At 42.7% G+C, this 13325-nt stretch overlaps 1 pseudogene; it reads right to left on the minus strand.

Moving 5' to 3' along the window:
* Window positions 1-11147, minus strand: part of LOC133806091 (26S proteasome regulatory subunit 6A homolog) — a 24427-nt pseudogene extending 13280 nt beyond the window's left edge.
* Between the last annotated feature and the right edge of the window lie 2178 nt (window positions 11148-13325).

Below are 13325 nucleotides of genomic sequence, written 5' to 3' on the forward strand. Positions count from 1 at the left end.
AATTTGTGTGCTAAACAGCTTCACTGATAGTACTGGTGGAGGTGTTCGTCATTCCACTAGTTTTTTATTAGTTCTCCTTTCAGTCGAGTTATCCTGTATGTCCATGGTGGGATCACCTCCTCCACAAGGTATGGCCCTTCCCAATTAGGTCCTAGTACCCCTCCTGTAGTGTCCTTAGTGTTTAGGAACACCCTCCTGAGTACTAAGTCTCCAACTTGGAATTTTTTATCTTTCACCTTGGAGTTGAAGTATCAGGCCACTTTTCGCCAGTATGTTGCTACTCAGAGATTTTCCTTTTCTCATTTTTCCTCGATTAAATCGAGCGACTCTTCTATTAGTTGATGGTTCCTCCCTTGATCGTATGTCTCTCGTCTATGCGATGGAAGAGTGAGTTCAACTGGCAACATGGCTTCATACCCAAACGCCAAAGAGAATGGTGTATGGCCTGTTGTTGTTCGAGTCATTGTTCGATGTGACCATACGACCTCTAGAAGTATTTTTGGCCAGGCTCCTTTGGCTTGTTCAAGGCATTTCTTCAGAGTTTCTTTGATAGTCTTGTTCACTACTTCTACTTGACCATTGGCTTGGGGTGTGCTACCAAGGAAAAACTCTTTGTGATTCCAAGCCTCATATAAAATTTAGCGAACATATCACTGTCAAATTGAGTCCCATTGTCCGAGACTATCTTCTTTGGTAGACTGAATCAAGATATGATATTCTTCACCACAAAATCTAAGACTTTCTTCAAGGTGATGGTGGCAAGCGGTTCTACTTCAGTCCATTTGGTGAAGTAGTCTATGGCTACAACTGCAAATTGGACTCCTCCCCTTCTCGTGGGTAGCTTCCCGATCAGGTCGATTCCCAATATAGCGAAGGGACAAGGGCTTTGCATTTGTGTTAATTCATTAGGTGTCATTTTGGGTATCTTGGAGAACATCAGACACTTGTGGCATCTTCTGACATACTCCATCTAGTCTTCATTCATCGTTGGCCAGAAGTATCCTTGCCTTAGGATTTTCTTTGATAGGCTCTGCCCCCCAGCGTGATCTCCACAAAACTGCTCGTGTACCTCGATCATTAACAACTTTGACTGATCTGGTGTAATGCACCTTAGCAATGGTAGGGAGTACCCTCGTCGGTACAGGACCCCTTCGACTATCATATATCGTGCAACTTGTCTCACCAACTTCCTTGCTTTGTTCCGATCACTGGGTACTTCTCCTTGGTTGAGATAGTTAATAATAGGGGTCATCTATGTATCTCCTAGCTCAACAGGTAGTGCCTCCTGCTCGATTATGCTTCTTTCCACCAAGTATTCAACGGGAATGACATTCAGGGTGTCCGCGTCTTTGGCATTGACAAGCTTGGCAAAGGCACCAGCATTGGCATTCTGCTCCCCCGGGACTTGTGTAATCGAGTATCTCTTGAACTGTGCCAACAAGTCCTTCACCTTGTTCAGGTATTGCACCATCCTAAGTCCTTTGGCTTAATACTCCCCAAGTACCTGGAACACTACTAGTTGGGAATCGCTAAATATCTCTAGGGATTGTGCGTGCACATCCCGAGATAAGTGTAATCCTGCTAGCAATGCCTTGTACTCAGCCTCGTTGTTTGAAGCGTTGAATCCAAATCTGAGAGCGTTGTGGATTCGATGATTCTCTGGAGTGATCAGTATGATTCCTGCACCTAAGTTGTGCTCATTGGATGCTCCATCAACATATAACTTCCATACGGGAGTATCTCCTTACTTCTCGATATCTCCATTCTTCGATTGGTAGGAAGGGTCTTCAAGTTTGGTGCCCTCGACTATGACGTCCGCCAATGTTTGTCCTTTTATAGTCGTCCTCGGATGATAAGTGATATCAAATTGTCCTAACTCCACCATCAATTTTAGTAACCATCCTGAGGCCTCTGGCTTCTGAAGAACTTGTCATAGTGGTTGATCGGTTAGGACTCAGATTGAGTGAGCTTGGGAGTATGGAAACAGCTTCTGGGAAGTGATTACTAAGCAGTAGGCTAGCTTTTCAAGAGGGGGATACCTAGACTCCACACCTACTAGCCTTTTACTGATATAGTACACAGGGTGTTGTACCCTGTTCTCTTCTTTCACCAAAGCAGCGCTGATTGCATGCTCGATGATTGTCAAATAGATGAATAGCACTTCACCGTCTATTGGGTTTGCTAGGAAGGGAGGTTGAGTGAGATGTTCCTTCAAGGCTTGGAAAGCTTTCTCACATTCCTCGGTCCATTATTGGATCTTCTTGCTGCCCCTAAGTAAGTTAAAGAAGGGGACGCATTTGTCTGTAGACTTCGATATAAACCTACTGAGGGCAGCTACTCTCCTTGTTAATCTTTACACTTCTTTGATTGTGGTAGTTAACTTCATGTTGATCAATGATTTGATCTTCACAGGGTTAGCCTCGACTCCACGTGAATTGACTATGTATCCGAGAAACTTACCAGAACCAAATACAAACGAGCACTTGAGAGGATTTAACTTGATGCGATACTTTCTAAGTATTGCAAAGCATTCCTCCAAGTCTTGAATGTGTCCTCCACCTTCTTTGGACTTGACCAACATGTCATCGACATATACCTCCATATTTTTTCCAATCAAGTCTCGGACACATGCCATTCACTAAACGTTGGTAGGTGGCTCCTGCGTTCTTCAAGACAAATGGCATTACCTTATAACAGTACAATCCCTTGTCTTTCCGGAAGCTGGTATGTTCCTCATCTGGAGGGTGCATACTTATCTGATTATACCCAAAATATGCATCCATTAATGAGAGTATTCTGGGTAGTGGGAAGCAGTCTTTGGAGCAAGCCTTGTTCAGATCTGTGAAGTCCACGCATGTCCTCCACTTCCCGTTTCATTTTGGGACCAGCACGGGGTTTGATACCCAATCTGGGTAGTAGGCCTCCCTTATAAAACGGTTTTCCTTGAGTCGCTCGACCTCCTTCTTCAAGGCTTGAGATCGGTCTTTGTCAAGTAGTTTCCTTTTTTGTTGCACCGATGGGTAGTTTTTGTCCATATTTAGGACATGGCTTATCACAGATGGAGAAATTCCAACCATGTCCTTATGTGACCAGGAAAAGACGTCCTAGTTCTTCTTCAAAAATTCTACGTACCGTGCCTTAATTTCCACCTTTAGTTCCTTCCCGACTTTGATTACTCTAGTCGAGTCCTTCTCATCTAGTAGGACTTCGTCAAGATCTTTGACTAGTCTTGCTCTCATGATGTCGTCCCCAAAGTGAGGATCGATGTCGTTTCCCTCGCTTTGGGAAATTTGTTACAATAACAAATCTTCGTTAAAAGGAGCCCCTGACTCCAGTAGAGCGTTTCCTTCAATGTCAACTTCCATGTTGACAACCTCATTGGTCCTTCATTCCCTTTGCAATAGGTCCACACCATGTTGTTTACACATGGTCTTTTCTTGACTTTGACCACAGATGTGTTATAGCATTCATATGCCTCCCTTTGGTTACCATGTACACATCCTTCCCTGCACTTGTGGGGACCTTCAAAGATAAATGCCAGATAGACCCTGTTGCGTGTAATGCCATCAGGAGGGGTCTCCCGAGCACTATGTTGTAAGTCGATGAGAAATCTACCACCAGAAACTCTGTCATCACACTCTCGTGCCTAGGTGCATCCCCCACCGTGACCGGTAGTTTGATAGTTCCTGCTGGTGCTAGGCATTCTCCTGTGAACCCATATATCACTTGGGAACAAGGTGTCAGGTCCTTGACCGTGAGCTTCATCTTCTCGAGGGATGATTTGTATATGATATCTACTGAGCTTCCCATATCCACCAAGCAGCTCTTCACTCGGGCATTGATGATTTGAATGGTAAGGACCAGAGGGTCACTGTGGGGGTACCTTACATGCCTGGCGTCATCCTCCGTAAAAGTGAGAGTTTCACTTTCATACTTCTGATTTTTGGAGACTGCTCCTCGACTGCCATGCACTGGGAAAAATCCCCTACCTCATGTCTTAGGGTCCTTGCATATTGTTCACAAGCGTTGTTATTGTTGCCTGCTATGTGCCCCCCCCCAATGTCTAATGTGAAGTCTACGGCCACTGGCTTCAGTGGTGGAGTCCTTTGCCTTTGGAACTCTGGATTCCTGCTAGGGGTTTCGTTCTTAACTCGGTACCTCGATAGTTTTCCTGATCGGAGGAGAAACTCTATATCATCATTCAGCTGTTTGCACTCGTTTGTGTCGTGCCCAAAATCATTATGGAACCGAGAAAACTCGTTCTTGTCCCTCATTCCTTATGAGTGCAAAGGTGCTGGCTTTTGGTATGGTACCTCCTGGTATGTTTCCAAGTAAATCTCATCCCTTGTTGTAGTCAGGACAATATAGTTTGTGAACCTGGGCTGGTAGGGCTAGTGCTTAGGTTGTTTGTCGATTAGTGCTGACTTAGCCTTCTTTTCTCCACTCTACTCGACCCCTGAGGTACTCCTCTTCTTATCGCTGCCGCCATTGGTGCTATGAGGGTTCACACCGTTCTTGCTTGCCTTGATAGTGGTCGGATGGTTTATGCATTTTTCTTCCTTCATGATAGCGTCATCTAGCTTCATGTATTTGTTTGCTCAGTGCAGGAACTCTTGCAATGTGTTTATGGGGTTTCTGTGGATGTTATCCCACAAGGGACTACGATAAATGATTCCTGCCAAGATGGCAAAGAACTTCCCTTCATCTCCTACTGTGGATGCTCAGTTTGCTTTCTCTCATGAATCTTTCGATGTAGTCTTTTAGGGATTCATCATTCCCTTGCTTGATGTCAGCTAGCTGATTGGCATAAACTGGTTGAATCCGCCCGACACTGAAGACCTTGCAAAATTCCTTCCTGAGTTGCTCCCAAGAAGTGATGGATCCAGGTTTGAATTTCCAATACCATTCCTGAGTTGAATCAGAGAGAGTGGTAGGGAATACCCTGCACCTATAATCATGCTCCACACTGAATAACTCCATCTGATCCTCAAACTTTCCAATGTGTCGCACTGGGTCCTCCTTCCCAGTGTATGTTGGAAGTTTCAGGGTCTTGTACTTTGGTTGTGGTTGAGCAGATTGGATCTTAGTACTAAAAGGACTCCCACTTCTATGAGCCAGCTCAATGTTGGAAGCTTTCTTTGGCAATCCCTGAACAGTTGTGGTGAGTGCAACTATCTGAGCCTGCACTACTGGTGGGATCGTTGCTCCAGATTGGGTAGACGTTCCCAGTACCCCCTCCTGAGCGTTGGTTCTCCTCTTGATGATTTCTCTCAGATCTTGAGGTTGTGCATCTTTCCCAAGCCTATCGAACACGGTATTGGTGTTGTTCATTGGCTCCTTTCCCTAGCAAGACTGAGGGTGTAGGGGTGGTAGGTTCACCGTGTTCTTGTCGATGCGATCCTATCCCTAAGTCTCTCCTTCTACATGACTCTGAGACTTTGAGCGACCATTTCTGTTTCTGTCACGCCTCTCAGATGTCTGACCTTCCTCTCCTGTGCCTTTTTGTCTGTCCCCCTGGGAGGGAGCCTTCGGGTTGGGAACACTCCTACTCCGAGAGAAAGTGTTATTCTTCTTAGTCATGGAGAAGGCAGTTTGGGACTGCACCTCTTCATCCTATATCTGGGAAAGTGGCTCTGAGAGCGTCCTGGGGGTTCGAATCCTCCCTTGGGACTCCTAGTTATTGTTGTCACGCATCCCTGCTGGTTTGGCTTGAGCCTCCCTCATCACCTGAGTAGCAACTTCAGCGTTAGCTCGGGCTAGCTGGGTAGCTGCCTCCAGGGCCACAACAGCCTCCTGGTGTCTCTGGTCAGCTTCCTACTCCCTCTGGATCATCCTCTGGACATGCTCATCTATCTCCCGCCATTGTCGTTCCATAGTCACCCTCTGGAGGGCAATTTCTGCAGCAAAGGCCTCCTGCCTTGCCAAAAATCGTACCATCTCCTCCTGGTGAGCGTCCTGTGGATCCTCCGCATCAGGTTGATCTCCAACCTCCACTTGAGGTTCGTTAATGAGATCAACGGGATCCTGGGCAGTGGAATCCCTGGGAGTCGTCTTCTTCATCTGACTAGGTTTTGGAGGCATCGTAAAATTGATGAAAGTGTGTTTTTAATTCCATACTCTTAATGAAAGCACAAAAATGTTGACCTGTGACATTGACCAACGGTCGTATGTAACATAGATACGACACCTTTTGAATGAGATAAATGTAAATATACGACAAAGTACAAATATCTAAACAAAATACACAGAAATTTATAGTGGTTGAGCCATGTTCTGATGAACGGGAGTAACCTAATCCACTTAATCTTTAGTATTGAATCACTCAATCAACAATTACAAAGATGAACTAAAGAATTCACTCGATACAAATTTGCCTAGAAGTTAATCAAATGATTGATCTCAAAGTCTCTCCAAAAATATTCGGCCTCCTTAAATGAAGCCTTGGGTCCTTTATTTATAGTACCCAATGGCTGTTACATGATCAGCAAGACTGGGAATTGTGGTTTGGTACACAATCATTGGGAGTGGAGATACATGTCCACCTCCCCATGATTATGAGATCGCGCATCTTCTCGTCATTTCTCTGGATCGTGGTTGACGATGCACGATTGAAACCTCCCCATGATTATGAGACTTAGGTGTTAGGCCCAATGACCCTTTAGAGCTTGGGTGCTAGGCCTGTTGATTTTCTGGGTGCTAGGCCTGTTGAACTTCTGGGTGCTAGGCCTATTGATTTCAACTTGAACGAGCGTGAAATTTATCAAGCGAAGTGTATTTGGGAGTTTAGGCCGACCACCCCATGCGGCTCTTAAGCATGCTAGGCCGACCACCCCTAGGGGTTGGGGTCAGGGCGACCACCCCTAGGGGGCTAGGGCCAGGGCGACCACCCCTAGGGGGCTAGGGCCAGGGCGACCACCCCTAGGTGGTGTAGGCGGTCGACTTCCCTATAGGTCCTGGACCTATCCATTTTTGTTCATCAGTCTTTTCAAATACTTTGTTGTTTTTCCATGACTTGTGATGTCACGTGCTGCTTTTTCATTCGTCACGTTATCTCTTGAATTTTGAGTAATAACACAAGATTTCTTTCTTTGATTGTAATTTGTAAAGGTATAGACATATATTGTTACCTTGCATAATCCTTTTGGAAAAAACAAATCTTGAAGTTAGATTAGCATATAGACATGTTCGTTTAATTAGAGAATTGAAACCATAGTGATTTCGATGGAAACCTTTGAATTTATATGGAATTCTTGTTTAGTAATGCCTAGATTATTATAGCATTTCTCCAGCATTGTCATTAGTTTCGCTTCTTCATTCTCTTGCTCTCTTGTTATTTTGTTTGTTTTATTTAATTTCTTGTTTAGTTTTTAGGTTTAATCAAATAATAAAATTTGTTTTGTGCTCTCGACAAAAAAAATATTTGTTTTGTGCAAGTTGTTAAGTGGTTATTTTTCATTGTCACTACTACAAAAGAATGCGAGCTCTAATAAAGTTTTTAGGACTCGTGGGTCGCGAATCTTCTATTTGAGAACCTTATAAAGTGAAATTTTTTAAGACTCACGTTGCGAGCCCTAGAAGAATGTTTTTAGGTCTCACATTGCGGGCCCTAAAAGATTGATTTTAAGACTTGCAATGCATGTCCTAAAAAATCAAGTTGAGTGCCTTTAAGAAAAGTTTTTAGCTCGCATGCCCTAAAAGAACATTTTTAGTGCTTTTGTCCTTGAATAGTTCTTAGCCAGCGCGCTAAACATCTCCATAGATCCACCTTATGCATAATAATTCAAGCTCGCCTTCTTCTTTGCTTGAACTTGAATGATACCTTCATTAAAGTCCTTGTGATTCACCTGGCATGGAATTACTGTTATTTTTATTTCCATGCCACAACTCAAACAATCTAACAACAAGAGGCCCTTGAATAATTTATCCAAACAAGAACAGTCAAATCCAGAGTTACCGAGAAATAAAAAGTTGGTACCTCAGTTGCATCACGATGAAGGGCTAGCATGCCTGCCTCCACGCAAACAGCTTTTAGTTGTGCACCGTTGAAGTGATCAGTGGATCGAGCTAGTTCTTCAAAATTGACATCAGGATGAACATTCATCTTCCTAGAATGGATCTATAGATTTGTAGTAGAAAGATTCAGTAAGAGAGTTACATACAACCAAAAATAAATGAACTGACAAGTTAATCCAAAAAGGATATATACCTGTAGGATTCTGTCCCTTGCCTCTTCAGTAGGATGTGGAAACTCAATTTTATGATCCAAACGACCAGACCGCACAAGAGCAGGATCCAGAATATCAGCACGATTTGTTGCTGCTATGACCTTTATTCAAATGATATAAAGAAAATGGTATTAGATAGTTAGAAATCAGCATAATATCTTTTAGTACCAGATTGCATCTATGGTTCTAAATGCACAGAAGAATAAGTAATAAACAACCAATACGTTACCTTGATACGGTCATCACTGCTGAAACCATCTAGCTGTTTCAACAATTCTAACATAGTACGTTGTACTTCCCTATCTCCACTTACTTCACTGTAGTAAAAACAGATGGGAGAATTTATTATGTATTGCACTTGGCAATTCCACGCAGAACAAAAGAAAATTAAAACATCATAAACATTTCAGATGCATTGTCAAAAAAAGTAGAAAATTAGCTACCTATCAAATCGCTTTGTCCCAATTGCATCAATTTCATCTATAAAAATAATGCATGGAGATTTTTCTTTTGCAAGCTGAAAAGCATCACGAACAAGTTTTTCTCCATCTCCAACATCTACAAGGTTCCAAAATAAACAATTAAAATAAATCCACGAGATAAAAATATGAAAGACTAGAATATATTGGAGTGTGTATTCACAAAAGAAAAAGATAGCAATATATACAATACCCGGACCGACTGTGGGCCTGCAAGTTTAAAAATGTAGCATTTGTCTGTGCAGCGCAAGCACAAGCCATTAAAGTTTTTCCAGTACCAGGAGGTCCATATAAAGCACTCCCTTGGGTGGTCGGACCCCCAATTTCTGAAAGCGCTCCTTGTGTGTCATGGGCAGAACAATGGCCTCTACTAGTTCTTGGATCTGTGCAATAATAAAAAAAATTGAGAACAAGAAGCAAGCACACAGTACTTAAGATCATAAAGTCTAGAGTACCCCAAAGGGCATGCCTCAGCCTAAAAGCTTACCTGCTTTTCTAGTCCTCCAATGTCATTGTAGTCTTCAGTACGTTTCTCGTCAACCTCCATAGCCTATACTCGAGAATCGTACTCAGATGGCAATGTGTCCAAGATCACGTGACTATCTATGTTCACTCCAACAAGATCACCAGGGTTTAATTTGTCAGGGTCAACAAGTCCAACAACAGGTAGAAAAATTGTCTACAATCAATAGTTAAACACAGAAATTAGCAATCAGACGAGGGAAACAGAGACTAATTATTTATAGCAAGACTTATGTAGTCCATTGGAAAGATAAATGTTGCCTCATTTGTATCAATAACAGAGTGCACAAAATACAATATCATAGAAATATAGCCATTCTTTTCTAATAAAGACTAGCATATGTAGCATTATCAATAAATATTAAGAACTCATTTGCAAATGAATTTGTTGCAGCTCTACTGACTGGTTAAGTTCGCTCTATGATTCTATCAGCTTATTAACATAAGAACAAACGACTCGCATACCAAATTACCTGGCGGGTAGATGTTTTCAAAACATTCCCCTTCCCCTTCCTCTGTGAATCAAGAAATGAAAAATAAAATAAAGAATAACCTGCTATCTGCCGAGAACCCACGCCGCCGCGAGATGCGTATGTCTAAGCCTAGGAAGACAAGCGCCGCTGCCGGAGAAGAGAGCCCAGGGTGCCGAGAACCCAGGGGTGCCGATTACCCAACTGCCGAGAACCCACGGGTGCTGAGAACCCAGCCGAGAACCAAGCCTCTACTGTCGTCGGTCACCACCCACAAACCCCAGCAGCCACTGTCGCCTACCATCAAACTCCGGCCAGCCACCCCTAACCCCAAGCACAACCAAACCCTAAATCCCCAAATTTCCTTTCTTCTTGCTTCTCCTGAAAAATTGTTCCTATACCCGTAATTGGAAAAGTGTATATATTTTTAAGATCTCTTTACTTAACAATTTTAAAGGCTTGGGAGCCATAAATACACTTTTAGTCCTCACAAATCGTGCTCTTAAAAGTCAGAATTCAACCTAATTTTTCTCCCAAGTTTTTTTTAAGGACTCATATATAAACTTCATAAAACATTTTTAAGGACTTGCATTTAGGTGCGTGTCCTACAAAAATGTCTCGTAAAGAGTATTTTGTAGTAGTGGGTAATTGTTCATGGCCATCTTCTCTAACAATTCATAAGTTTTATTAGCACTTTTGCTCATGAATGCACTTCCTGTTGTAGCATTTATTATGATACGAGCAGTACCATTCAAGCTATTATAAAAGTTGTAGACCATCATCCACTTCTCTATACCATGATGCAGACACTTCCTTAACAACTCTTTGAATCTCTTTCATGCATCATACAGCGATTCCCCTTTCGTCTGATAGAAATTATTAGTTTCCTCTCTCTACTTTACAGGTTTTGCTGGAGGGAAAAACTTTGCAAGGAACTTTTGAGGGAGCTCCTCCCATGTGGTAATAGAGTTAGCCTGTAGGGAAACCAACCAACTCTTTGCGCTGTCCCTTAGTGAAAATTGAAATAGCCTCAACCTTATTGCGTCATCACTCACCCCATTCATCTTAAACGTCGCACAAAGCTCCAAGAAATTAGCTATGTGCAAGTTAGGGTCCTTTGTAGGCAAGCCTCCAAACTGAACAGTAGATTGGACCATTTGCAGAATTGCTAGCCTAATCTCAAAAAATTTAGTGGCAATTGTGGGGCATCTAATGTATGAATGCACTCCTGTAACAATTGGGAGTACATAATTTCTTAAACTTCTAGCCCCTTGTTCAGCATGGACCTCAGCAACCACATCCCCTTCGACATTGTTGGTGACATTATTCACTGCATTCCCTTGGCTAGCAGACATCCTTGCCTCAAACCTCTTATTCTTCCAGTTCTGTCTACGAGTTCTCTCAATCTCAGGATTCACTGGTAATATCTCTGTTGTTTTACCTCGTCCCATAAACCAAAACTACATGTTGATCCTGAAACTGAGAAACAAGTAGAGAACACGTCAGAAAAGTTGTTAAAGAAAAGCCAAAGTAGAACAAGAATCAATTATATTTGATATTGATTAAATAATTCTCGGCAACGGCTCCAAAAACTTGATAGCAAAAATATAATGCGCAAATATACACAATCGATTCAAGTAATATAGATAATAAATAAGAATCGTTCCCACATAGACTATCAATCAAGTACAAATAACCAATTCTAGCTTTTTATTTGGCTGTCGAAAATAGAGTGATTTTTAAACTAAAACCTAAAATTGAAATAAATTGTGCAATTATGAAAATTGATTCAATAATTAAAAACCTAGGGTATTAACTTCATCAACTTTTCAACTTGATAATCTTACTAATCAGTGCATATAGTTCTTCAATTTCTATCATAATAGTGGGTTAACTAAAACAAGCCTAATTCTTTTTCAAGATAAAAATATCTTAACCTATATGCAAACTTTCTACATATATGTGATAAGTTTTAACATATAGCAGGCATGAAGCATAGTAACCCTAAATGCTACACAAACCCTATAGGTACTATCGTCCTATATGCAATCTATGTTTATATGATTATAGAATATTCAATTCTCCCCTCTCGGATCTTGAATTAAAATCATAAATCATGTAAATAGTGATCAATTACCCACATGCTGTTATCCCCAAAATTTGAAAACGATGATGTGGCAATAGAATTGACAAATGGCAAGGAATGGTTGGGTAATTTGGCTTAGGAGTGACCCGGTAGACCAGTGAAGAATTTTGACTGGCCAGTCAAGTGTCATGACCGACCAGTCATGACCTTGGCCGACCAGTCACATGCCTGTCCACCCAGGCATGACCTTGGCCAACCAGTCACATGCATGTCCGACCGGACAGGTGCATGTCCGCCTAGTCCTAGTCCATGTCCGCCCAGTCCTAGTGCATGTCCGCCCAGTCAGGTGCGTGTTCGCCCAGTGAAGGTTTGGCCGACCAGTGAGGAATTTTGGCATTTCAGTTTTCTTCCTGAGTATGATATGGATCGACCAGACAGAGCAGGGCTACACAAAAGATCCCAGAAACGGCTTCAACAAGAATCAGTCTTACCTGCGCGGGAATCTCTCAGATTATCCCATAAATATAGTGTATCGTTGTATTTTGAATATTATTGTTAATTAAATATAGTGAGAATAATAAAATATCCCGATTATGGGGGACGTCATCTGTATGATCCTGAACCTATAAATACAAGGCTCATGGCATCATAAAGAGGGTCCGGATTCTGATTTTCGAGAGAGAGTAATTGTATCTTGAGAGAACTCTTGTATTCTGCACTGAAGAAACTCAGTTGACTCAGGTTCATCTGATCTTGAGTGTAGATCTATAATCATAACTCTAAGTGGATTAGGCTATTACCAACACATTGGGGCTGAACCACTGTAAAAATTGTCTGTGTCGTTTATTTCTCTTGAAGGTTTTTGTCGTTTTGACGTCTACGCGTCGTTGGCCAAAAACACGGTCAACATTTTGGTGCTTTCATTGAGAGCCTGAAGAGAAAGACATGCAATCACTATAGCATTATGGTGCCTAAGAAAACCAATGCGGCCTCCAAGAAGCCAGGTTCCTCTAAAGAGCCTGCTAGATCAGAAGGTCCTGGCACTCAAGACCATGAGACTGAGCCTAGAGTCATGCTCGGGGACGTGACTCCAGAGGTTGAACAACTCCAGGAAGCCATGGGGGCTTTCCAGGAGGAAATGGCACAATTCAACGCCAGACAAGAGGCGTTCACTAAAGAAATGGCTAGGCAGAAGGCTGCATTTGAGCAGCAAAGACGGGAGATGGACGCTAGGAGTGAGGAGATCCGGCAACAGCAAGAGGAGGCCGATAGGCAACATTGCGAGGCTACACTCGCTCTGGAGGCAGCTATGCAGCTGGCCCAGGCCAATGCCCAAGCTGCAGCACGAGGAGCAGCCACCCCAGGAGCAAGGACCACAGAAGCTGGTCACAAAAACACTGATAGACCCAATTCTTGAGGGCCAAACAAGAGTGGTAGTAACCCACCTGGTCGGGAAGAAGATGGAGTCCGATCGGGCACTGCCTCAACCCAAAGGGGGAACTCCAGAACCCCCTCAAGGACCCACCGATTAGAGACTTCCAGA

Source organism: Humulus lupulus, chromosome X, assembly GCF_963169125.1.
Source record: "Humulus lupulus chromosome X, drHumLupu1.1, whole genome shotgun sequence".
Lineage (NCBI taxonomy): Eukaryota > Viridiplantae > Streptophyta > Magnoliopsida > Rosales > Cannabaceae > Humulus > Humulus lupulus.